The sequence below is a fragment of the Macaca nemestrina genome, chromosome 1 (assembly GCF_043159975.1).
Source record: "Macaca nemestrina isolate mMacNem1 chromosome 1, mMacNem.hap1, whole genome shotgun sequence".
Lineage (NCBI taxonomy): Eukaryota > Metazoa > Chordata > Mammalia > Primates > Cercopithecidae > Macaca > Macaca nemestrina.
Window position 1 is genome coordinate 201,856,608 of NC_092125.1, and position 24,082 is coordinate 201,880,689.

General features: G+C 45.2%; 1 protein-coding gene across 2 annotated transcripts in view; it reads right to left on the minus strand.

The window, feature by feature from the left end:
• The window catches only part of LOC105495212 (karyopherin subunit alpha 6), a 65,998-nt gene that overhangs the window by 40,721 nt on the left and 1,195 nt on the right, over positions 1–24,082 (minus strand). The gene's annotated exons all lie outside the window — the stretch shown is intronic.

Genomic DNA, 24,082 nt, shown 5'->3' on the forward strand with positions numbered 1-24,082 from the left:
TGAGTAGCTGGGATTACAGATGTCCACCACCAGGCCTGGCTAATTTTTGCATTTTTAGTAGAGATGGGATTTCACAATGCTGGCCAGGCTGGTCTCAAATTATTGACCTCAGGTGATCCACCCGCCTTGGTCTCCCAAAGCGCTGGGATTACAGATGTGAACCACCGTGCCTGGCCCCCTATTTTTTCTTACAAATCAATGATCCACACGAGCCCTTTCTTAATGAACTCCAAGATGCCTTTGACTTTTTTTTTTTGAGACAGTCTTGCTCTGTCGCCCAGGCAGGACTGCAGTGGTGCAATCTTGGGGTTCAAGTGATTCCCCCACCCCAGCCTCCTGAGGCTGGGACTACAGGCGTGCGACACCACATCTGACTAATTTTTGTATTTTTAGTAGAGACGGGGTTTCACCATGTTGGCCAGGGCAGTCTCGAACTCCTGACCTCAAGTGATCTGCCAGTCTCGGCCTCCCAAAATGCTGGGATTACAGGCATGAGCCCCCGTGTCTGGCCTGAGATACCTTCAATGTTAATGACTTTTGTGATTAAATCAACTTATCAAACCAATTGGCCTGCAGTATACAAGTTCCTTTCCTGTGTCAAGTTACTTATTTTCCACGACCTGCTGGGAGAAGACCTCTGCTAGGCACCAAGGCAGGCAAGGATCACAATGCTTTGCCAAGAAAGTCACATTTGTGTCCTCTCTACTAGCTGGGAAGCAGTCTTCTCAAGTTCAGTCTAGAACGCTTTCCAAAATCACTGGCCATGGTAAAAACAAAATCTTTATCTACTAAATCCAGACTAAAAACCAAGATATTATATTTGAAATATCTTTCAAATACCCCAAACTCAATCTCTACTATTTGTAGAGGGAGGCATTCCCAGGCAAAATTCATATTTGATTGATAATTGATTTAGTAAGGATTTGATTATTAGCTTAGACTCACACAGAACTCTCATTTTAGAGGTAGGTAAACTGAGGCATAACTTGCAGAAGAACCCAGCTAATAAGTGGGAGAGATTAAACCAGGTATTTCTGATGAGAGCCAATGTTTCCACCATTACATATACCTTACTTGACAGCATACCAACCACAGGACTCCTTTGTTGTTTCCTGGAAGGAGTGTGCTCCCAGGAGTGTCAATGCTGCTTTTCAATTCCACCACACATTTGATTCAATCTGTCACACGAGGTATGATCCAGTTCTTGCCCTGAACAAGGAATATAAGCCTGGGAAACATAGTGAGACCTCGTCTCTACTAAAAATAAAGCCGGGAGTGGTGGCTCACGTCTGTAATCCCAGCACTTCGGGAGGCCGAGGTGGGTGGCTCACGAGGTCAGGAGATCCTGGCTAACACAGGGAAACCCCGTCTCTACTAAAAATACAAAAAATTAGCCGGGCGCGGTGGCGGGCGCCTGTAGTCCCAGCTACTCAGGAGGCTGAGGTAGGAGAATGGCGTGAACCTGGGAGGCGGAGCCTGCAATAAGCCGAGATCGTGCTACTGCACTCCAGCCTGGGCGACAGCAAGACTCCATCTCAAACAACAACAACAACAACAACAAAAATTACAAATATCAAATGACACAAACACTAATATGCAGAGCAACAGAAATTATAGGAACTGGCAAGTAGTTAGGTAGTCATTTGAAGGCTGTCACCTCAAAGGAAAAACAAAAACAACCCCATTTGAATCAAACAGATTGCTTGAGCCCAGGAATTCAAGACCAGCCTGTGCAACATGGCAAAACCCCATCTCTACTAAAAAAATACAAAAATCAGCCAGGCAAGGTGGTACATGTCTCTCAGCTACTAGGGAGACTGAAGTGGGAAGATGGCTTGAGCCTGGAAGGTAGAGGTTGCAGTAAGCTGACATCTCACACTGCACTCCAGCCAGCCTGGGCAACACAGCTAGAGCCTGTTTCAGAAAAAAAAAAAAAAAAGAAAGAAAGAAAAAAGAAAAAGGAAGGAAGGAAAGGAGGGAGGGAGAGAGGGAGGGAAATATCTAGTATTGACAGAAGGTAGCTGTGCTGGATGGACCACCAACAGGCATATTGGAAATCGTGTGGTACTGGTGCAAAGGGCTACAAAGACAGATCTAATTCTTAGTCTTACTACTTAACAATTGTGCAACTTGGGTATCTTAATTTTCATACCCTTACCCAGACTATCTCAGAGTCACAGTGAAGACTGAATGAGAATATATACCCAAGTACTTTGCAAACAATAAAATGCTATGCTGGTAAAGTAGGGTTAGATTTGAAGATGACTTTTCAAAATTCCTGAATTTCTCTCAGAGCTTCATGAACAGGAAATGTTGCAAACGAGAACAGTTTGAAACAGATCTGGCAGCATGAGGCTCTCAGGGTGTTATTTGCAAGCCTGTCAGAATTGCGAGTCACCAAGACAATGGCAGAGGCTACTCTTCTACTGGACAATTGGGCCAGTCCACAATGGGACCATAATAAGGCTGCTCATATTCTAGTAGAATCTTCAATGGACTGGGCTGAACAGTAATCACTCCAGGAAACAAAGCTAAATTTACAAACTAGGTGGTTTAGCTAAAGGCCACCCGGGGAAAACTATCTCCTGCACACATGACTATGTATTCAAAGTTCAGGGTCTAAGTAAAAAAAAATATATATATGTGTGTGTGTATATATATATATATAATATGAAAAATAAATATATTCCTAGTTCTTCTAGTTTGCTAATCCTAATTCTCTCTTGGGATTTACCAGTCCTTTGGCCCTTGAGTGTATATATAAATATGTAAATACAAGGCTCAGATCTACGGAAGGGAAGTAAGAGGTAGAGGGGAGACACAGGAGAAGACTAGGATAACTATAGTCCAAACAGTTTCTCCAAAAGAAATTTTCAAACTATCTCTTTTGAAATAGAATCAGGTGGCTCTTACCTTCCTAGGAACACTTCACTGCCACTACCACTAGGTACTATAAGGGATTAAAACAAATTAAAGCAGGAAAATGAAAAAGCTCAATTTCCATTTAAGCCAGCACAAAAATATACACTGAATAGCTTCTAAGCACTTGCATTGTGTGTGTGTATGTGCGTGTCGGGGATAACCAAATGGTTATCTCCAAACTATCTCAAATAGGCACTAATGGTTTCTGCCTTCAGGAAACTTTACAACTTAGTTTAGTCTCATAGCTCTAAGAATACAAAAGATAATGAATGTAACTGTACAATGAGTTCAGAGAATGGGAGTGAGAACTCTCTTTACTGAGTGGGTAAGCTCTGAAGTGGTCTCTGAAGGCTAGATGGTTAATATTTCTGAAGGGTTTGGGGCACAAGACGAGTTTGGTTAAAGAGGCATAAAAACAGCCGGGCGCGGTGGCTCAAGCCTGTAATCCCAGCACTTTGGGAGGCCGAGACGGGCGGATCACGAGGTCAGGAGATCGAGACCATCCTGGCTAACACGGTGAAACCCCGTCTCTACTAAAAAATACAAAAAAAAACTAGCCGGGCGAGGTGGCGGGCGCCTGTAGTCCCGGCTACTCGGGAGGCTGAGGCAGGAGAATGGCGTAGACCCGGGAGGCGGAGCTTGCAGTGAGCTGAGATCCAGCCACAGCACTCCAGCCTGGGTGACAGAGCGAGACTCCGTCTCAAAAAAAAAAAAAAAAAAAAAAAAAAAAAAGAGGCATAAAAACAAAGGTCCACACAGCAAAATGCCTCTGAGATCGAATAGCAAAACTGCTGGCTACCTGGCCTCTATTCTGCAGTACCCTCCATCTCCAACTCCAGTCTTCAGACAAAGAGGGTTCTGCATTGTCTGTCAGCTGAATTACACAAATCCCTCTGACTAGCTCTTCATTTTAGCTCTTAGCAACAATACAAGAAAGAGTCTTTCCAACAGCCCCTCTGACAAAATGGAAACAGGGATTTCTCTAACCTGTATGTATTCATCAAAAACGAGGGAGTTAGATTTAGGAGGCAATCTTCTAAGGCCTCATGTGAGAAAGGCCCAGGGTGAAATGGAAGAGAAAAGCCAGGCTGAAAGGCCACACAAAGAATCCTCTCCACCCGCAGAAGACACGCCATGAACAAACATCCAGTGTTCACCCTTAAACTCTATCAACTCGATCCAACATGATGTAGTCAAAAGAGCACTGATTTGGAAGTCAGGTGAACTGAGTTCCAAACCCAACTGTGTAACTGTGGGCAAATCACCCACTATCTTAGAGTTTTGCTTCTGCCTCTCTAAAACGGGGATATTTATTATAGTGCAAGTCTTCAGAAAGTAATAAATAAAATAAAATGGGCACAATAAACTTTATAGGACCCTGTAGGATTAATGAGGTGATGTGAAAGTATCTAGGGCCTAAATGTTGAATCAATGGTATTCCTTTTTTCTTCTCACCTCCTGCAGTGAAAGGCCTAAATTCCTTATAAGGAAAATTTTCAGGAAGTTAGGGTCAAAGAAAAAAACCATTATTTTCTTGCTTTCTATTAAACGTTGGTTTTTCCTTTTCCTTCCAACACTCAGTTCTTTCTCTTAATCTTTATCCTTCCATTCTGTCTTCATTCTCTTAAAAGCTACACTTAAGGAACCAATGACCAGGGGTTTAAAAAAGGGCCTATTTCCCCCTTTACTTCACCTCAAAGTGGGCAATTCCAATCATGATTCACTAGAAAATTATAGCCTATTGGGTGATTTAAATATTGATGACTGTTCAGATGCAGTGGCTCACACCTGTAATCCTAGCACTTTGGGAGGCCGAGGCGGGTGGATCACTTGAGGTCAGGGGTTCAACAGCAGCCTGGCCAACACGGTGAGACCTCGTCTCTACTAAAAATACAAAAATTACCCAGGTGCAGTGGCGGGCCCCTTTAATCCCAGCTACTTGGGAGGCTGAGGCAGAAGAATCACTTGAACCCAGGAGGCAGAGGTTGCAGTGAGCCAAGATTGCACCACTGCACTCCAGCCTGGGCAACAGGGCAAAAACTCCATCTCAAAAAATAAATAAACAAATGCTGATGACTTCTGCAATCTATACCTAAGACCTAGAGGGAACATGGGTTCCTTCCAATCACGTCTGTAAGTACCTCAAATGGAGGGGAAAAAAAAAAGCATCTTCTTCTCCACAAACCTGTTCCTTATATATTTCTCTTAATTCATGGTCCACAATTCCATACCTGGAATTCTGAAATCAAAGGGGCTCTGAAGGCCAGGCACGATGGCTCATACCTATAATTCTAGCACTTTAGGAGGCCGAGGCAGGAGGCTTGCTTGAGGCCAGGAGTTTGCCAACAGCCTACAACTGGATATTTTTGCTACAGAAATATTCATAATATTTGACCATACAGGTTTCTATCCCAGACCTCACTGGATGTGTTATACAAGTTATATGTACCATAATGACTTTCTAAAATTCAAAAAATTAGGATTCTGAAACATCTGGCATAAATAATTTCTTAAAAGGCATACACTCTCAATGGGGGCAGCATCACATCCAAAAGGGCAAATAGGTTTGTCGGCAAGGAAGAAAAAAAGTTAGGTATTAGAATGGTACATAGCCCTTCAAAGCTCAACCTTACCCAACAAAATCTTACTATTACATGAGCAGGACTGACAGTGACTTCATCGAAGGCAGACAAAATATATGCAGGATCTATGCTACAAAATTATGGTGACCAGGCGGCCGTGACTGGGGAACTTTCTCTTGATTGATCGCTGGATCTCGATATGGCACGAGACGGCCTGTGCATGCCTGCTGGCTGCATTATGAATGTTATTTATGTTTTATCCTCAGTGGATTGTGTGACTTGGGCTTTGGTCATTATCAAGCAAAAGTCTAAAACTTCACGAAATAATTTTTAATTGTATTGTTTTACTTCTGTTGGATAAATTCTAGTTTTGAATGATTTTTAAAGTTTTGATTACATTGTTTTTATACAAACTACCAAATTGGATTGTAATTTGATACATTGTATGTAAGCAAGTAAACTGCATTAAAAGTTACATAGCAAATACAGCCATAAAAATTAAGTTAAGGCCGGCAGCGGTGGCTCAGGCCTGTAATTCTAGCACTTTGGGAGGCTGAGCTGGGCGGATTGCCTGAGCTCAGGAGTTTGAGACCAGCCTGGGCAACATGGTGAAACACCATCTCTACTAAAAATACAAAAAATTAGCCAGGCGTGGTGGCATGCGCCTGTAGTCCTGGCTACTCAGGAGGCTGAGGCAGGAGAATTGTTTGAATCTGGGAGGCAGATGTTGCAGTGAGCTGAGACTGCGCCGCTATACTGCAGCCTGGGCGACAGAGTGAGACTCTGTCTCAAAAATAAATAAATAAATAAGTTAAATGCAAACAGCTTTAAAAAAAAAAAAAAAAAAAAAAAAAGATGAGGCCAGCTGAACACGTTGGCTCACACCTGTAATCCTAGCACTTTGGGAGGCCAAGGCAGGAGAATTGCCTGAACTCAGGAGTTTGAGAACAGCCTGGGCAACATGGTGAAACCCTGTCTATATTAAAATACAAAAAATTAGCCAGGCTTGGTGGCAGGGGCCCGTAATCCCAGCTACTCAGGAGGCTGAGGCATGAGAATTGTTTGAACCCAGGAGGCAGAGGTTGCAGTGAGCCAAGATTGCGCCACTGCACTCCAGCCTGGGCAACAGAGCGAGACTCTGTCGCCAAAAAAAAAAAAAAAAAAAAAAAAAAAAGATGAGGCCTCACTATGTTGCCCAGGCTGGTCTTGAACTCCTGGCCTGAAGCAATCCTCCTGCCTTGGCCTCCGAAAGTGCTGGGATTACAGGCGTGAGCCATCCTGTCCAGCCCAAATAGGTTTTTTCTCTTTCTTTTTTTTTTTTTTTTTTTTGAGACGGAGTCTTGCTCTGTCGCCCAGGCTGGAGTGCAGTGGCCGGATCTCAGCTCACTGCAAGCTCCGCCTCCCGGGTTCACGCCATTCTCCTGCCTCAGCCTCCCGAGTAGCTGGGACTACAGGCGCCCACCACCTCGCCCGGCTATTTTTTTGTATTTTTTTAGTAGAGACGGGGTTTCACCGCGTTAGCCAGGATGGTCTCAATCTCCTGACCTCGTGATCCACCCGTCTCGGCCTCCCAAAGTGCTGGGATTACAGGCTTGAGCCACCGCGCCCGGCTGGTTTTTTTTTCTTTTTAAAGACAGGTCTCACTCTGTTGTCCAGGCTAGAGTGCAGTGGTGTGATCTTGGTTCACTACAGCCTCCACCTCCTAAACTTAATCTATCCTTCCACTTCACCCTTAGAAGTAGTTGGGACTGCAGGTGCATGCCACTACACACGGTTAATTACTGTATTTTCTGTAGACACGGGGTTTGATCATGTTGCTCAGTCTGGTTTCGAACTCCTAGGCTCAAGTGATCCTCCTCAGCCTCTCAAAGTGCTCAGGAGTTTGAGACTAACCCAAAAATTTTGTTTAGTCATTCTTTTTTTTTTTGAGACGGAGTCTTGCTCTGTCGCCAGGCTGGAGTGCAGTGGCACAACCTCAACCTCGGCTCACTGCAACCTCCGACTCCCAGGTTCAAACAATTCTCCTGCCTCAGCCTCCTGAGTAGTTGGGACTACTGGCGCACGCCACCACGCCCAGCTCATTTTTGTATTTTTAGCAGAGATGGGGTTTCACCATGTTGTCCTGGCTGGTCTCGAACTCCTGACCTCAAGCAATCCACCCACCTCAGTCTCCTATAGTACTGGGATTACAGGCATGAGCCACCATGCCCCGTCCTGTTTAGTCTTTCTTAATCATGCATTGAATAAAAACTGAATTGTACACTTACTCTTACGTATAAAGCACAAAGTATATAAAAAGATATAGTTTATCTTGGTATTAATATTTCATAGGACAGGTATATTAGGGGGAAAAAGGTCTAAAAAGGCTCCTTAGGAAGGTGATTTAAAAAAAAATTGGAGAAACAACACTGGGAAACACTGGATTAGTGTTCTGTACTAATACTTTCAAAGTTTTTCAACCCAGAAACATGAGAATTATCTTTGACAGTTCTGTTTCCCTTAATTCTCACCCCACATCCAACCACTAAGAATGGCTGGCTTTATTTCCTAATTATTTCTGGACTCTGTCTCTTTTTCTCCATTCCTACTGCCACTGAACGAATTTAGGTCTTCATAATCTCTTGCTTAGATGTTACAAGAGCCTCATCAAACTGCCTTTTTCCTCCTTACACCCAAACTTTTTTGAGTTTCGCTCTTGCTGCCCAGGCTGGAGTACAATGGCATGGTCTCGGCTCATGGCAACCTCCGCCTCCTGGGTTCAAGCGATTGTCCTACCTCAGCCTCCTGAGTAGCTGGGATTACAGGCATGCACTACCACGCCCGGCTAATTTTTTGTATTTTTAGTACAGACGGGTTTTCTCCGTGTTGGTTAGGCTGGTCTTGAACTTCCGGCCTCAGGTGATTTGTCTGCCTCGGCCTCCCAAAGTGCTGAGATTACGGGCATGAGCCACCGCGCCCAGCCCACCCACACTTCTTAAAACAGTTTACCTCTTCTCCTTTCTTTTTTCTTTAAAAATGAGACAGTGTCTCGCTAAGTTGCACATGCTGGTCTCAAACTGCTGACCTCAAGTGATCCTCCCACCTCAGCCTCCCAAAGTGCTAGGATTACAGGCATCAGCCACTGTGCCAGTCCTGTCCTCTCTCATTTCTTAGCTTACTCCAATTCACTTCCATGCCATCAAGACTGTCTTTGTAAAGGCCACTTACCAAGCACATGACGCTAAATTCAATAGATATTTTCAGTCCTTTTTTTTTTTGCTTGTTCTCTTGGCAGCACTCAATCCTGACAACTATTTCCTTATTTTTGAAATACTCTCTTTCTCTTGGCTTGTTTGTTTGTTTTTGGTTTGTTCTTTTTTTTTTTTTTTTTTTTGAGACAAAGTCTCGCTCTTGTCCCCCAGGCTATAGCGCAATGGTACGATCTCGACTCACTGCAACCTCTGCCTCCTGGGTTCAAGCGATTCTGTTGCCTCAGCCTCCTGAGTAGCTGGGATTACAGGCGCCTGCTACCACGCCTGGCTAATTTTTGTATTTTTAGTAGAGATGGGGGTTTCACCATGTTGGCCAGGCTGGTCCTGAACTCCTGACCTCAGGTGATCCCCCCACCTCGGCCTCCCAAAGTGCTGGGACTACAGGTGTGAGCCACCGTGCCCAGCCTCTCTTGGCTTTTTTTTTTTTTTTTTTTTTTTTTGAGACAGAGCGTTGCTGTGTTGCCCAGGCTGGAGGGCAGTGGTGTGATCTCAGCTCACAGCAACCTCTGCCTCCTGGGTTCAAGTGATTCTCCTGCCTCAGTTGCTGGGATTACAGGCATGCACCACCACGCCTGGCTAAGTTTCGTATTTTTAGTAGAGCTGGGTTTTCACCATGTTGGCCAGGCTGATCTCGAACTCCTGACCTCAGGTGATCCACCCATCTTGGCCTCCCTAAGTGCTGGGATTACAGGCATGAGACACCACACCTGGCCTCTTTCTCGTGGCTTTTAAGACACCAAGCACTCCTTGTTTTCTTCTTTTAGTTCTGACTGATGTTTCCTTCCTTTCTGCACATCACAGCTGATCTACCTCGGCCAGCTTTTTAGCCCAGCTTTCATCACATTTTTCCTGAGTGTTATGAATCACTCCATAGTTTTAGTTGCCATGTACAGAGATAAACAGGCGATCAAACCTCTATCTCGATTCCCAGGCCTCACACTCTTGAGCTCCAGACTTCTATATTCAATTGATCTTTGGACAACTTCCCTGGAGGTCAGAGAATCCTTAAAATGCACAAATTTAAATTCATCTCAACAGCATCACTATCCATTCTGCTCTCAAGGCAACAGGCACAGGAGTCATGCTTAATTTTTTTTCCTTGGCTTCAGCCACCAGATGAAATCAATAACCAAGTCCTGATGATTCAAATTCCTAACTCTCTTATTCCCTACTATTACCACCTCAGCTGCTGCCATCGTCTCCTGCCAGGACTACCACATTACTTAACAAGCTCCTAGTTACGGCCAGGAGCAGTAGCTTATGCCTGTAATCACTTTGGGAGGCCGAGGGAGGCAGATCACTTGAGGTCAGGAATTCCAGACCAGCCTGGACAACATGCTGAAACCCCATCTCTACTAAAAATACAAAAATTAGCTGGGCATGGTGGCACATGCCTGTAATCTCAGCTATTCAGGAGGCTGAGGCAGGAAAAAAGCTTGAATGCTTGAACCCAGGAGGTGGAGGTTGCGGTGAGCTGAGATCGCATCACTGCACTCCAGCCTGGGTGACAGAGCAAGACTCTGTCTCAAAAAAAAAAAAAAAAGGAACTCCGTCTGGGTGTGGTGGTAATCCCAACACTCCAACACTTTGGGAGGCCAAGGAGGGAGGATCACCTGATGTCAGGTGTTCTAGACCAGCCTGGCCAACATGGAGAAACCCCATCTTTATTAAAGATACAAAAAATTAACTGAGTGTGGTGGTGGGCGCCTGTAATTCCAGCTACTCAGGAGGCTCAGGCAGGATAATCTCTTGAACCCAGGCGGCGGACGTTGCAGTGAGCTGAGATCACGCCACTGCACTCCAGCCTGGGTGACACAGCAATACTCCATCTCAAAAAAATAAATAAAAAATAAATAAATTTTTAAAAAAATTAACTGGCTGGGTGCGGTAGCTCAAGCCCATAATCTCGGCACTTTGGGAGGCTGAGGCAGATGGACTGTCTGAGGTCAGAAATTCGAGACCAGCCTGGCCAACATGGTGAAATCCTGTCTCTACTAAAAAGACAAAAAAAGTTAGGCAGGCATGGTGGCCCAAGCCTGTAATCCCAGCTACTCTGGAGGCTGAGGCAGGAGAATCACTTGAACCCAGGAGGCGGGGGTTGCAGTGAGTCAAAAATCGCACCACTGCACTCCAGCCTGTGTGGCAGACCAAGACTCCGTCTAAAAAAAAAAAAAAAATTAACATTTAAAAAATACATACAATTTTGTAAAACACATAGACTACGTAACACTTCATAAAATACACAGTATATTGATCGAAGTAACATTTGCAAATAAGACAGACAATTCTCAGGCTATATTTGGCTTCAAATATCTTTTGTTAATGTTTTCAGATTTTGAAAGTTGGCTTGTAACCTTTACAAAGCAGTAAGTATTATTTATAAATCCAGGCCAAGCGTGGTAGCTCACGCCTGTAATCTCAGCACTTCAGGAGGCTGAGGCAGGTGGATCACGAGGTCAGGAGTTTGAGACCAGCCTGGTCAATATGGTGAAACCTATTAAAATTACAGTGGCGAGCACCTGTAATCCTAGCTACTCGGGAGGCTGAGGGAGGAGAATTGCTTGGACCCGGGAGGCGGAGGTTACAATGAGCTGAGATCACGCCACTGCACCCTAGCCTGGGCGACAGAGCAAGACTCTGTCTCAAAAAAAAAAAAAAAATCCAGATTTCCAGCTTCAAGAGGGAGAGGAATTGTGGAAAGGATGGGAAATCATGCAATACGACAACACTAGAACCATATTTCCCCATGGCAACAGTTGGCTGGAGCTCAGTAGCCAGGAAATACGGCTGTCACGTTCATCTACCAGTCTCCCTTTGGTTTATTTCATAAAATTATTCACTAGAATATAAAATCTGGGACTTCAACAGAAAGAGGTTTTGTCTGTTCTGTCAATCACTGTATTTCCAGGGCCTAGAAAAGTCCCTGGCACATAGTGGGCACTTAATCATTTGCTGAAATTAATTGCTGTCTGCCTGGTCCTAAAAGTATGAGTTTCTGACAAGTATTCACAATATGTTTCTGTCCTCCCCTCAAAGACAAAGACTAGTTAATTTAACTTTATATTTAATATAGGGCCTGGCTAGGTATGGTGGCTCATGCCTATAATTCCAGCACTTTGGGAGGCCGAGGCAGGCAGATAACCTGAGGTCAGGAGTTTGAGACCAGCCTGGTCATGGTGAAACCCCATCTCTACTAAAAATACAAAAACTAGCCAGGCATGGTGATGGATGCCTGTAATCCCAGCTACTCAGTAGGCTGAGGCAGGAGAATAGCTTGAACCCAGAAGGTGGAGGTTGCAGTGAGCTGAGATAGGCCATTGCACTCCAGCTAGGGTGACAAAGTGAGACTGTCTTAAAAAAAAAAAAAAAGAGGCCGGGCGCGGTGGCTCAAGCCTGTAATCCCAGCACTTTGGGAGGCCGAGACGGGCGGATCATGAGGTCAGGAGATCGAGACCATCCTGGCTGACACGGTGAAACCCCATCTCTACTAAAAAATACAAAAAACTAGCCGGGCGAGGTGGCGGGCGCCTGTAGTCCCAGCTACTCGGGAGGCTGAGGCAGGAGAATGGCGTGAACCCGGGATGTGGAGCTTGCAGTGAGCCGAGATCTGGCCACTGCACTCCAGCCTGGGCGGCAGAGCGAGACTCCGTCTCAAAAAAAAAAAAAAAAAAAAGAAAAAAAAAAATATATATATAGGCTTGACACTTAGGAAGTACTTTGTCTACTAAGTGACTAACAGCTATTAATTATCACTTATTGAGTACTTACTATGTGCTAAGCACCAAACTAAAATGCTTTACAGGCATTACCTCATTTAATTCCTGTAACAATCCTATTATCTCTATTTTATTTCATTTTTATTTTTTAAAGACAAGGTCTTGCTCTGTCACCTTGGCTATAGTACAATGGTGAGATCATATAGCTCACTGCAACCTCAAATTCCTAGGCTCAAACAATCCTTCTGCCTCAGCCTCCTACGTAGCTGGGACTACAGGCACATCCCACCACGCTCAACTATTTTTTCTGTAGAGATGGGGGTTTTGCCATGTTGCCCAGACTAGTCAGGAACTCCCTGCCTCAACCGATCCTCCTTCCTGAGCCTCCCAAAGTGCTAGGAATACAAGTGTGCGCTACTGCACCTAACCTATACCTACTTTAAAGATGAGAAAATGAGGCTATGTAGAGTAAGTAACTGGTTGAAAAACTAATAACATGGAATAAATAACTGTAATAGAAAAAAAGGATGTGAAAAGGGCACATCACTGCACTCGAGCCTGGGAGAAAAAGCGAGACCATCTAAAAAAAAAAGAACAAAGTGCTATAGAATTTAGGAGAGTTCATTTCCAAATTGGAAGGCATAAAGTATTTCAGAAAGGTTCATGAAGGAGGCAGCATTTAAATTAGATCTTGAAAAACAGGTGAGATGGCCAGGCACGGTGGCTCACGTTCATAATCCCAGCACTTTGGGAGGCCGAGGCGGGCGGATCACCTGAGGTTGGGAGTTCGAGACCAGCCTGACCAACATGGTGAAACCCCGTCTCTACTAAAAATACAAAAAATTAGCCAGGCGTGGTGGTGCATGCCTGTAATCCCTGTTACTCAGGAGGCTGAGGCAGGAGAATCATTTGAATCAGGAGGTGGAGATTGTGGTGAGCAGAGATCGCACCACTGCACTCCAGCATGGGCAACAACAGTGAAACTACATCTCAAATTAAAAAAAAAAAAGAAAAAGAAAAAGAAAATAAAAACAGGTGAGATTTTCATAGGAAAGGATGGGTGGCATGGGGAAGAGATTGCTTTAGTTACTTCAGGAATGCTTATGTACAAACAGCCCATATTTTGATTAGAATCATACTGCGTGTCTCTTCCATGTATTAGCTATGAATTTGCCCAAGTTACTGAAACCTCTCCATCCTTTGGTTCTCTCAACTAAAACACGAGAATCTGAGAATTAAATGAACATATAAAGTACAGGCATACCTCATTTTATTGCAATTCACAGTAAAATGGTGTGTAGTTTGTTTGTTTGCTTGTTAGTTTTTTGAGACAGGGTCTCACTATGTTGCCCAGGCTGGTCTCAAACTGCTGAGCTTAAGAGTTTCGCCTGCCTTAGCCTCCCAAAGTGTTGGGATTACAGGCGTGAGCCACCATACCCGGCCAATGTGTGTTTTTTTAAAAAAACAAATTGAAGGTTTGTGGCAATCCTATGTTAAGCAAGTCTATTGGTGCCATTTTTCCAGCAGCATGTGTTCACTTTGTGTCTGTGCCACAATTTTGGTAATTCTCGTAATATTTCAAACTTTTGCTTATTGTTTTATCTGTTATGGTGATCTGTGATCAGTGATATTTGATGCTAGTATTGCAACTGTTTTGGGGTGCCATGAGCCATGGTCATATAAGATGGAGAACTTAATTGATAAATATTGTGTATGTTCTGACTGCTCCACCAACCAGCCATTCCAGTCTCTCTCTCTCCCTATTCCCTGAGATACAACAATATTGAAATGAGGCTAATTAATAACCCTACAATGGCCTCTATCTGTTCAAGTGAAAGGGGCAGTTGCATGTCTCCACATTAAGTCAAAAGCTAGAAATGATTAACCTGAGTGAGGAAGGGATGTCGAAAAGCCAAGATATGCTGAAAGCTACGCCTCTTGCACCAGTTAGCAAAGCTGTGAATGCAAAGGAAAAGTTCTTTTTTTTTTTTTTTTGAGAAGGAGTTTCTAAGGCTAGAGTACAATGGTGTGATCTCAGCTCACTGCAGCCTCCACCTCCTGGGTTCAAGATATTCTCCTGCCTCAGCCTCCCAAGTAGCCCAAGTAGCTAGAATTACAGGCATGCACCACCACGTCCAGCTAATTTTGTATTTTTAGTAGAGACAGGATTTCTCCATGTTGGTCACGCTGGTCTTGAACTCCCGACCTCAGGTGATCTGCCTGCCTCAGCCTCCCAAAGTGTTGGGATTACAGGTGTGAGCCACTGTACCCGACCAGGAAAAGATCTTGAAGGAAATGAAAAGTACTAGTCCAGTGAACACACAAATGTTTTAAAAAAAAAAAGAAAAAAAAAACCAGCTGGGTGCTACTCAGGAGGCTGAGGGAGGAGAATGGCATGAACCCGGGAGGCAGAGCTTACAGTGAACCAAGATAGGGCCACTGCATTCCAGCCTGGGCAATAGAGCGAAACCCCGTCTCAAAAACAGCCTTATTGCCAATATGGAGAAAGTTTTAGTGGTTTCGACAAAAGATCAAATCAGCCACAATATTCCCTTAAACCAAAGCCTAATCCAGAGCTAGGCTCTAACGATACTGGTTCATAAGGTTTAAGGAGCTGGGCGCCATGGCTTATGCCTATAATCCCAGCACTTTGGGAGGCTGAGGCGGGTGGATCACCTGAGGTCAAGAGTTTGAGACCAACCTGCCAACATGGTGACCCCTCTCTCTACTAAAAATACAAAAATTAGCAAGATGTGGTGGCAGGCACCTGTAATTCTGGCTACTTGGGAGGCTGAGGCAGGAGAATCGCTTGAACCTGGGAGGCAGAAGTTGCAGTGAGCTGAGATTGTGGCACTGCACTCCAGCTTGGGCAACAGTGAGACTCCATCTCAAAAAAAAGGGTTTAAGGAAAGAAGCCATCAATGTGGAGGTCAAACTCAGTAACTCATGCTTATAATTCCAGTGGCTTCAGAGGCTGAGGAAGAAGGATCACTTAAGGATAGGACTTGCAGACCAGCCTGGGCAACATGGTGAGACACTGTCTCACAAAAATTAAAAATTGGCTGAGTGTGGTGGCACACACCTGTAGTTCCCAGCTACTTAGAAGGCTGACCTGGCCGGGCGCGGTGGCTCAAGCCTGTAATCCCAGCATTTTGGGAGGCCGAGACGGGCGGCTCATGAGGTCAGGAGATCGAGACCATCCTGGCTAATACGGTGAAACCCCGTCTCTACTAAAAAAATACAAAAAACTAGCCGGGCGAAGTGGCGGGTGCCTGTAGTCCCAGCTACTCGGGAGGCTGAGGCAGGAGAATTGCGTGAACCCGAGAGGAGGAGCTTGCAGTGAGCTGAGATCCGGCCACTGCACTCCAGCCTGGGTGACAGAGCAAGACTCCGTCTCAAAAAAAAAAAAAAAAAAAAAAAAAAAGAAGGCTGACCTGGGGGGGATCCCTTGAACCCAGGAATTAGAGGTTACAGTGTGCTATTTTGCCACTGCACCCCAGCCTGGGTGACAGAGAAAAACCCTATCTTAAAAAAAAAAAAAAAAAAAAAAGGCTGGGCGTGGTGGCTCACGCCTGTAATCCCAGCACTTTGGAAGGCCGAGATGGGCGGATCACAAGGTCAGGAGATTGAGACCATACTGGCTAACACGGTGAAACCCCATCTCTACTGAAAATACAAAAAAAAAAAAAAAAAAAAAAAATTAGACGGGCGTGGTGGCGGGCACCTGTGGTCCCAGTTACTCGGGAGGCTGAGGCAGGAGAATGGCGTGAACCCAGGCGGCGGAGTTTGTAGTGAGCCGAGGTTGCACCACCGCACTCCACCCTGGGCGACAGAGACAGACTCCGTCTCAAAAAAAAAAAAAAAAAGTAAGGCCAGGCGCAGTGGCTCATGCCTATAATGCCAGCAGTTTGGGAGGCCAAGGTGGGCAGATCACTTGAGGTCAGGAGTTCAAGACCAGCCTGGCCAATATAGTGAAACCCTGTCTCTACTAAAAATACAAAAATTTTCTGGGCATGGTAGTGCATGCCTATAATCCCAGCTACTCAGGAGACTGAGGCATGAGAATTGCTTCAACCCGGGAAACAGAGGTTTCAGTGAGGCGAGATGGTGCCACTGCACTCCAGTCTGGGTGACAGAGTGAGACACTGTCTCAAAAAGTGCAAGGTGAAGCAGCATGTGCTGACGTAGAAGCTACAGCAAGTTATCCAGAAGATCTAGCTAAGATCACTGATGAAGGTGGCTACACTAGCCAACAGGTTTTCAATGTAGAAGAAACTGCTTTCCACTGGAAGAAGATGTCATCTGGGACTTTCATAGCTAGAGAGAAGTCGATGCCTGGCTTCAAAGCTTCAAATGACAGGCTGACTCTCTTGTTATGGGCTAACGTAGCTGGGGCCTTTAAGTTGAAGCTAACGCTCAATTACCATTCTGAAAATCTCAGAAGCTTAAAATGTATGCTGAATTCACTGTGTTTATGCTTTATAAGTGGAACAATAAAGCCTGGATGACAGCACATCTGTTTACAGCCTGATTTACTGAAAAAAAAAAAAAAAAATATATATATATATATATATATATATTTTTTTTTTTTTTTTTGAGACAAGAGTTTTGCTCTTGTTGCCCAGGCTGGAGTGCAGCAGCACGATTTTAGCTCACTGCAACTTCCACCTCCCAGGTTCAAGTGATTCTCTTGCCTCAGCCTCCCGAGTAGCTGGGATTATAGGTGTCCGCCACCACACCAGGCTAATTTTTTGTATTTTTAGTAGAGACAGGGTTTCGCCATGTTGGGTGGGCTGGTCTTGAACTCCTGACCTCAGGTGATCTGCCCACCTTGGCCTCCCAAAGTGCTGGGATTACAGGCACAAGCCACCGCGCCCAGCCGATTTACTGAATATTTTAAGCCCATAGTTGAACCCTATTACTCAGAAACGGTTTCAAAATATTACTGTTCAATGACCATGCACCTGTTCATCCAAGAGCTCTGATGGAGATATACAATGGGATTAATGTTGTTTTCTTTTCTTTTTTTGAGACGAAGTCTCCGTTTGTGCCCAGGCTAAAGTACAGTGGCATGATCTCAGCTCACTGCAACCTCTGCCTCTCAAGTTTAGGTGATTCTCCTGCCTCAGCCTCCAGAGTTGCCGGGATTACAGACACACATCATCATGCCCAGCTAATTTTTTTGTATTTTTACTAGAGACAAGGTTTCACCATGTTGGCCAAGCTGGTCTCGGATTCCTGACCTCAAGTGTTCTGCCCACCTTGGCCTCCCAAAGTGCTGAGATTACAGGTGTGAGCCATCGTGCCAGGCCTAATGTTGTTTTCCCGCCTGTTAACACAACATCCATTCTGTAGCCATACAGAATCCATCCATTCTGTATGAATTAAGGAGTGATTTCCACTTTCAGGTCTTATAAAAACATTTACGATCCATGAGAGGTCAAAATATCATCATAAATAAGAGTTTGGAAGAAGTTGATACCAACTCTCATGGATGACTTTAAGAGGTTCAAGACTTCAATGGAGCAAGTCACTGCAGATGGGGTGGAAACAGCAAGATAACTAGAAGTGAAAATGTGATAATGAGATAACTGAAAATGTGACTGAATTGCTGCAATCTCACGATCAAACTTGAATGGATGAGCAGCTATTCTTAAAGGTGGGCAAACAAAAGTGGTTCCTTGAAACGGAATCTACTCCTTGTGAAAATGTCGTTAACCCTGTTGGGCAAGGCTAGGCAAGGTGGCTCACACCTGTAATCCCAACACTTTGGGAGGCCAAGGCGGGAAGATCACTTGAGCCCAGTTCAAGACCAGCCTAGGCAACACTCTTTAAAAACAATTTTAGGCCGGGCGCGGTGGCTCAAGCCTGTAATCCCAGCACTTTGGGAGGCCGAGACGGGCGGATCACGAGGTCAGGAGATCGAGACCAACCTGGCTAACATGGTGAAACCCCGTCTCTACTAAAAAAAAAAATACAAAAAATTAGCCGGGCGTGGTGGCGGCGCCTGTAGTCCCAGCTACTCGGGAGGCTGAGGCAGGAGAATGGCGTAGACCCGGGAGGCGGAGCTTGCAGTGAGCCGAGATCGCGCCCCTGCACTCCAGCCTGGGCGACAGAGCGAGACTCCGTCTCAAAAAATAAAATAAAATAAAAATAAAAATAAACAATTTTAAAAATTAGCCAGGCATGGTGGTGCATGCCTATAGTCCCAACTACTCAGGAGGCTGAGGTAGGAGGATTGCTTGAGCCTGGGAATTCAAGGCTGTAGCGTGCTGTTGATTGCACCACTGCATTCCAGCCTGCGTGACAGAGTGAGACCCTGTCTTAATAAATAAAAAAATAAACATATATACATACATATATTCATACATGAAATGATGACAAAGGATTTTGGGGGTTTTCTTGAGACAAGGTCTTGCTCTGTCGCCCAGGCTGGTGTGCAATGGCACAATCATGGCTCACTGAAACCTCAACCTCCCAGGTTCAAGTGATTCTCCCACTTCAGCTTCCTGAGTAGCTGGGACTACAGTCACGCACCACCACACCCAGCTAATTTTTTAAATGTTTTGTAGAGATGGGGTCTCACTATGTTGCCCAGGCTGGTCTGAAACTCTTGAGCTCAAGCAATCCTCCCACCTCATCCTCTCAAAGTGCTGGGATTATAGGCGTGAGCCACCAAGACCAGAAGACTTAGAACATTACATAAACTTAGTTAATAAAGTAGTGGCAGGGTTTGAAATTTTGAAAGGTCTACTGTGGAGAAAAATGTTATTAAACAACATCACGTTACAGAGAAATCTGTCGTGAAAGGAAGAATCAATTGATGCAGCAAATTTCATAGGTTGTCTTATTTTAAGAAATTGCCACAGCCACCCCAGACAATTACCACCCTGATCAGTCAGCAGCCATCAATATCAGGACCCTCCACCAGCAAAGATTACAACTCACCGAATAGCAATTTTTCACAGTAAGTATTTCTAAATTAAGATACGTACTTTTGGCCAGGCACTGTGGCTCATGCCTGTAATCCCAGCACTTTGGGAGGCTGAGGCGGGCAGATCACGAGGTCAGGAGTTTGAGACCAGCCTGGCCAACATGGTAAAACCCCATCTCTACTAAAAACACAAAAATTAGCTGGGTGTGGTGATGGGCGCCTGTAATCCCAGCTACTCAGGAGGATGAGGCAGGAGAATCGTTTGAACCCAGGAACTGGAGGTTGCAGTAAGCTGAGATCATGCCACTGCACTCTAGCCTGGGTGACAGGACGAGCCTCTGTCTCAATAAATAAATAAATAAGTAAATAAATAAATAAATAAATAAAACAGGTACTTTCACTATACATATTATTGTACACTTAAGAGACTACAGTATAGTATAAACATAACTTTTATATGCATTGGAAAATAGAAAAATTGGTGTGACTTGCTTTATTATATTTGCTTTATTGCAGGGGTCTGGAACCAAACTTGCCTTAGCTCTGAAGTATGCCTCTACTTAGAAGAGTACCTAGCACATAGCAAGTTCTATACAAGTGTTGGGTATTCTTATTACAGCTTTCCCATCTCTGTCTTTTAGGGAGTGCAGTGGCACCATCTCAGCTCACTGTAAGCTCCGCCTCCCAGGCTCACGCCATTCTCCCACCTCAACCTCCCGAGGAGCTGGGACTACAGGCACCCACCACCATGCCCGGGTAATTTTTTTGTATTTTTAGTAGAGACAGGGTTTCACCGTGTTAGCCAGGATGGTCTTGATCTCCTGACCTTGTGATCCGCCCGCCTCGGCCTCCCAAAGTGCTGGGATTACCATCTGTCTTTTTTTGTGGCTCTCACATTTTGGTGCAACCTGGGTTAAAATACAAACTGTCAGGCCGGGCGCGGTGGCTCAAGCCTGTAATCCCAGCACTTTGGGAGGCCGAGACGGGCGGATCACGAGGTCAGGAGATCGAGACCATCCTGGCTAACACGGTGAAACCCCGTCTCTACTAAAAAATACAAAAAACTAGCCGGGCGAGGTGGCGGGCGCCTGTAGTCCCAGCTACTCAGGAGGCTGAGACAGGAGAATGGCCCGAACCCGGGAGGCGGAGCTTGCAGTGAGCTGAGATCCGGCCACTGCACTCCAGCCTGGGCGACAGAGCGAGACTCCGTCTCAAAAAAAAAAAAAAATACAAACTGTCAAAAAAAAATTAAATAAAAGCTGGCAAGTCTCTTTTAAAAAAGGAAAGCTTCTCCAGAAGTTCCCCAGGCTTCCCTTTCCATCTAATTAGTGAGAACTGTATCATATGCCCATGCCTAAATCAATCACTGTCTAGGGAGCTAGAGTTACAATGATCGGTTTAGAGTTTATATCAATACCCACCCCCTGGGGTAAGGAAGGGTGGCCAAATTCCCAGTTAGCAAAGTAGTAGTAATGGTAATAAGACAAATAATGTCTGCAAGACTCATGAGGTTGTAGTCTCTGCTAGAGAGAGTCACAGTAAAGCCATCTCCAGAGCTACGAATATCACCCCTACAGGGCACCTAGTGGCAGGGAAATCACTACAAAAGTCTGTTAAGGGTAATGACATTTGGCACAGCAGAAATAGTGTAGGATACACGACTGAGCTAGTGGAGAGTACACGTAAGAGGCAGTGAAACACAGCAGGTTCCGTATTTGTGGGCATGTGAAGGCAGGCTGTTAAGAGTCTCTAGTGCCCAAAGGATCCAGATTACCAGCCTTGGACTAGTCACCTAATCTTCTCAAAGCCTCAGTTTATAATTGTAAATGGAGATAACCCAAGATACCTTAGATTAGATGTTAGGATTAAATGAATGCATTAGTTTGATCTACATGGGGTATAGATAAAACAAAAAGCTGACATTCATAAAGACAAGCTACGATGAGGGACAGATACCTGAGATGGAGCTGGAAAGGGGAAGTTACCTGACTCTAGGCTAAAAATCCCCTTCAAGACCTTGGTCAGGTTTTGTTGCTTCACTGAAGACTTTCATGTTGAACTGTACCAGAATAGGACTAACTTTATTTCTTAACTCCTTAAGTCTTCTTATAGATTAATGTGCTGCAAAATGGGTAAGAATCTTACTTCTGGCTTTGTGGCTTATTGGCTGTGTTATCTTCTCTGAGGCAGCTTCCCAATCTATAAAACTGAGTAGGCCGGACGCGGTGGCTCAAGCCTGTAATCCCAGCACTTTGGGAGGCCGAGAGGGGCGGATCACGAGGTCAGGAGATCGAGACCATCCTGGCTAACACGGTGAAACCCCGTCTCTACTAAAAAATACAAAAAACTAGCCGGGCGAGGTGGCGGCGCCTGTAGTCCCAACTACTCGAGAGGCTGAAGCAGGAGAATGGCGTAAACCCGGGAAGCGGAGCTTGCAGTGAGCTGAGATCCGGCCACTGCACTCCAGCCTGGGCGACAGAGCGAGACTCCGTCTCAAAAAAAAAAACAAACAAACAAAAAAAACCCCAAAAAACTGAGTAAATCTCTACTTATTTCACTGAGCTTATTAAACAATAGTTCCTTCCCTTTGAGGCAATAGTGTTTCTGAAACTGAAGACCAATACAAAGTTTATAACATAAAGTTTATAACATAAAACCCCCTAAATTTTTTTCACTGATAGATGAAGATCCAGCTACTAAGAAAGGCCTATCAGTCTTATTACTCAATAGAGAAACCTGGAAACCAGAGTGCTTAAGGGAAAGGAACATTATTGAAAGTGGAAAAGAATCTGTTCTCGGCCGGGTGCGGTGGCTCAAGCCTGTAATCCCAGCACTTTGGGAGGCCGAGACAGGCGGATCACAAGGTCAGGAGATCGAGACCATCCTGGCTAACACGGTGAAACCCCCATCTCTACTAAAAAAAATACAAAAAAACAAACTAGCTAGGCATGGTGGCGGGCGCCTGTAGTCCCAGCTACTCAGGAGGCTGAGGCAGGAGAATGGCGTAAACCTGGGAGGCGGAGCTTGCAGTGAGCTGAGGTCCGGCCACTGCACTCCAGCCAGGGCAATAGAGCGAGACTCCGCCTCAAAAAAAAAAGGAATCTGTTCTGATATTCATAGAGCCCTTACTAGGCTCCAAACACTGTTATCTGTTGTTTGTTTATTTGTTTTTGAGAGGGAGTCCAGCAACCTACACCGGACTCACTGCAACCTACGCCTCCCGGGTTCAAGGAATTCTCCCGTCTCAGCCTCCCAAATAACTAGGACTATAGGAGCACGACACCATGCCTGGCTAATTTTTGTATTTTTAGTAGAGACAGGGTTTCACCATATTGGTCAGGTTAGTCTCCTACTCCTGACTTCAGGTGATCCACCCGCCTCGGCCTGTGGGATTATAGGCGTGAGCCACCTCGCCCAGCCCAAATGCTGTTATCTTATTTAGTCCCCAAATACGTTGATAACACAGCCCCACCCCTTCTTTCTAGAGGTGAGAAAAGGAAGGCTCACAAAAAGAAGAAAAACAACATTATTGTGGACTGTGCTAGATGCTTTCCATGTATGTTGTTGTGTCTGACATTTAAGTGACTTCCAATACCAGATCTGATTCTAAAGTCATTGCCTTGAAGCTCAAGTGAATAATTTCCACTTCCTTAGAATCACCGATCTTAAAAAATTCAATTCCAGGCCAGGCGCGGTAGTTCATGCCTGTAATCCCAGCATTTTGGGAGGCCGACATGGGCGGATCACCTGAGGTCAAGAGTTCGAGACCAGCTTGGCCAACATGGTGAAACCCTGTCTCTACTAAAAACACAAAAATTAACTGGGCGTGCTGGCAGGCACTTGTAATCTCAGCTACTCGGGAGGCAGAGGTTGCAGTGAGCCGAGATTGGGCCACTGCACCCCAGCATGGGAGACAAGAGTGAAATTCCTTCTCAGAAAAAAAAAAAAAAGATTTCAAAGTGGCCGGGCGTGTGGCTCACGCTTGTAATCTCAGCGCTTTGGAAGGCCAAGGCGGGCGGATCACGAGGTCAGGAGATCAAAACCATCCTGGCTAACACGGTGAAACCCCGTCTCTACTAAAAATACAAAAAAATTAGCCAGGCGTGGTGGCAGGCACCTGTAGTCCCAGCTACTCGGGAGGCTGAGGCAGGAGAATGGCATGAACCCGGGAAGGTGGAGGTTGCAGAGAGCCGAGATCAAGCCAATGCCTGGGTGACAGAGCGAGACTCCGTCTCAAAAAAATAACAATAAATAAATAGATTTCAAAGTGGGCCCACATGCAAAAACAAAAAACAAACAAAAACAAAACAAAACAAAAACCCCAAAGACATTTACAACTTTGCCTAGGGTTAAAAGTTTTTTCCCCCTTTCTCCCAGTCCAACCACTAGAGGGCCAGGTCATTTAAAAAAAAAAAAAAAAAAGGCCGGGCGCGGGCGCAGTGGCTCACACCTGTAATCCCAGCACTTTGGGAGGCCGAGGCGGACCGATCACTTGAGGTCAGGGGTTCGAGACCAGCCTGGCCAACACGGCGAAACTCTGTCTCTACCAAAAAAAAAACACAAAAATTAGCCGGGCGTGGTGGTGGGTGCCTGTAATCCCAGCTACTCGGGAGGTTGAGGCAGGAGAATCGCTTGAACCCGGGAGGCAGGAGGTTGCAGTGAGCCGAGATCGCGCCA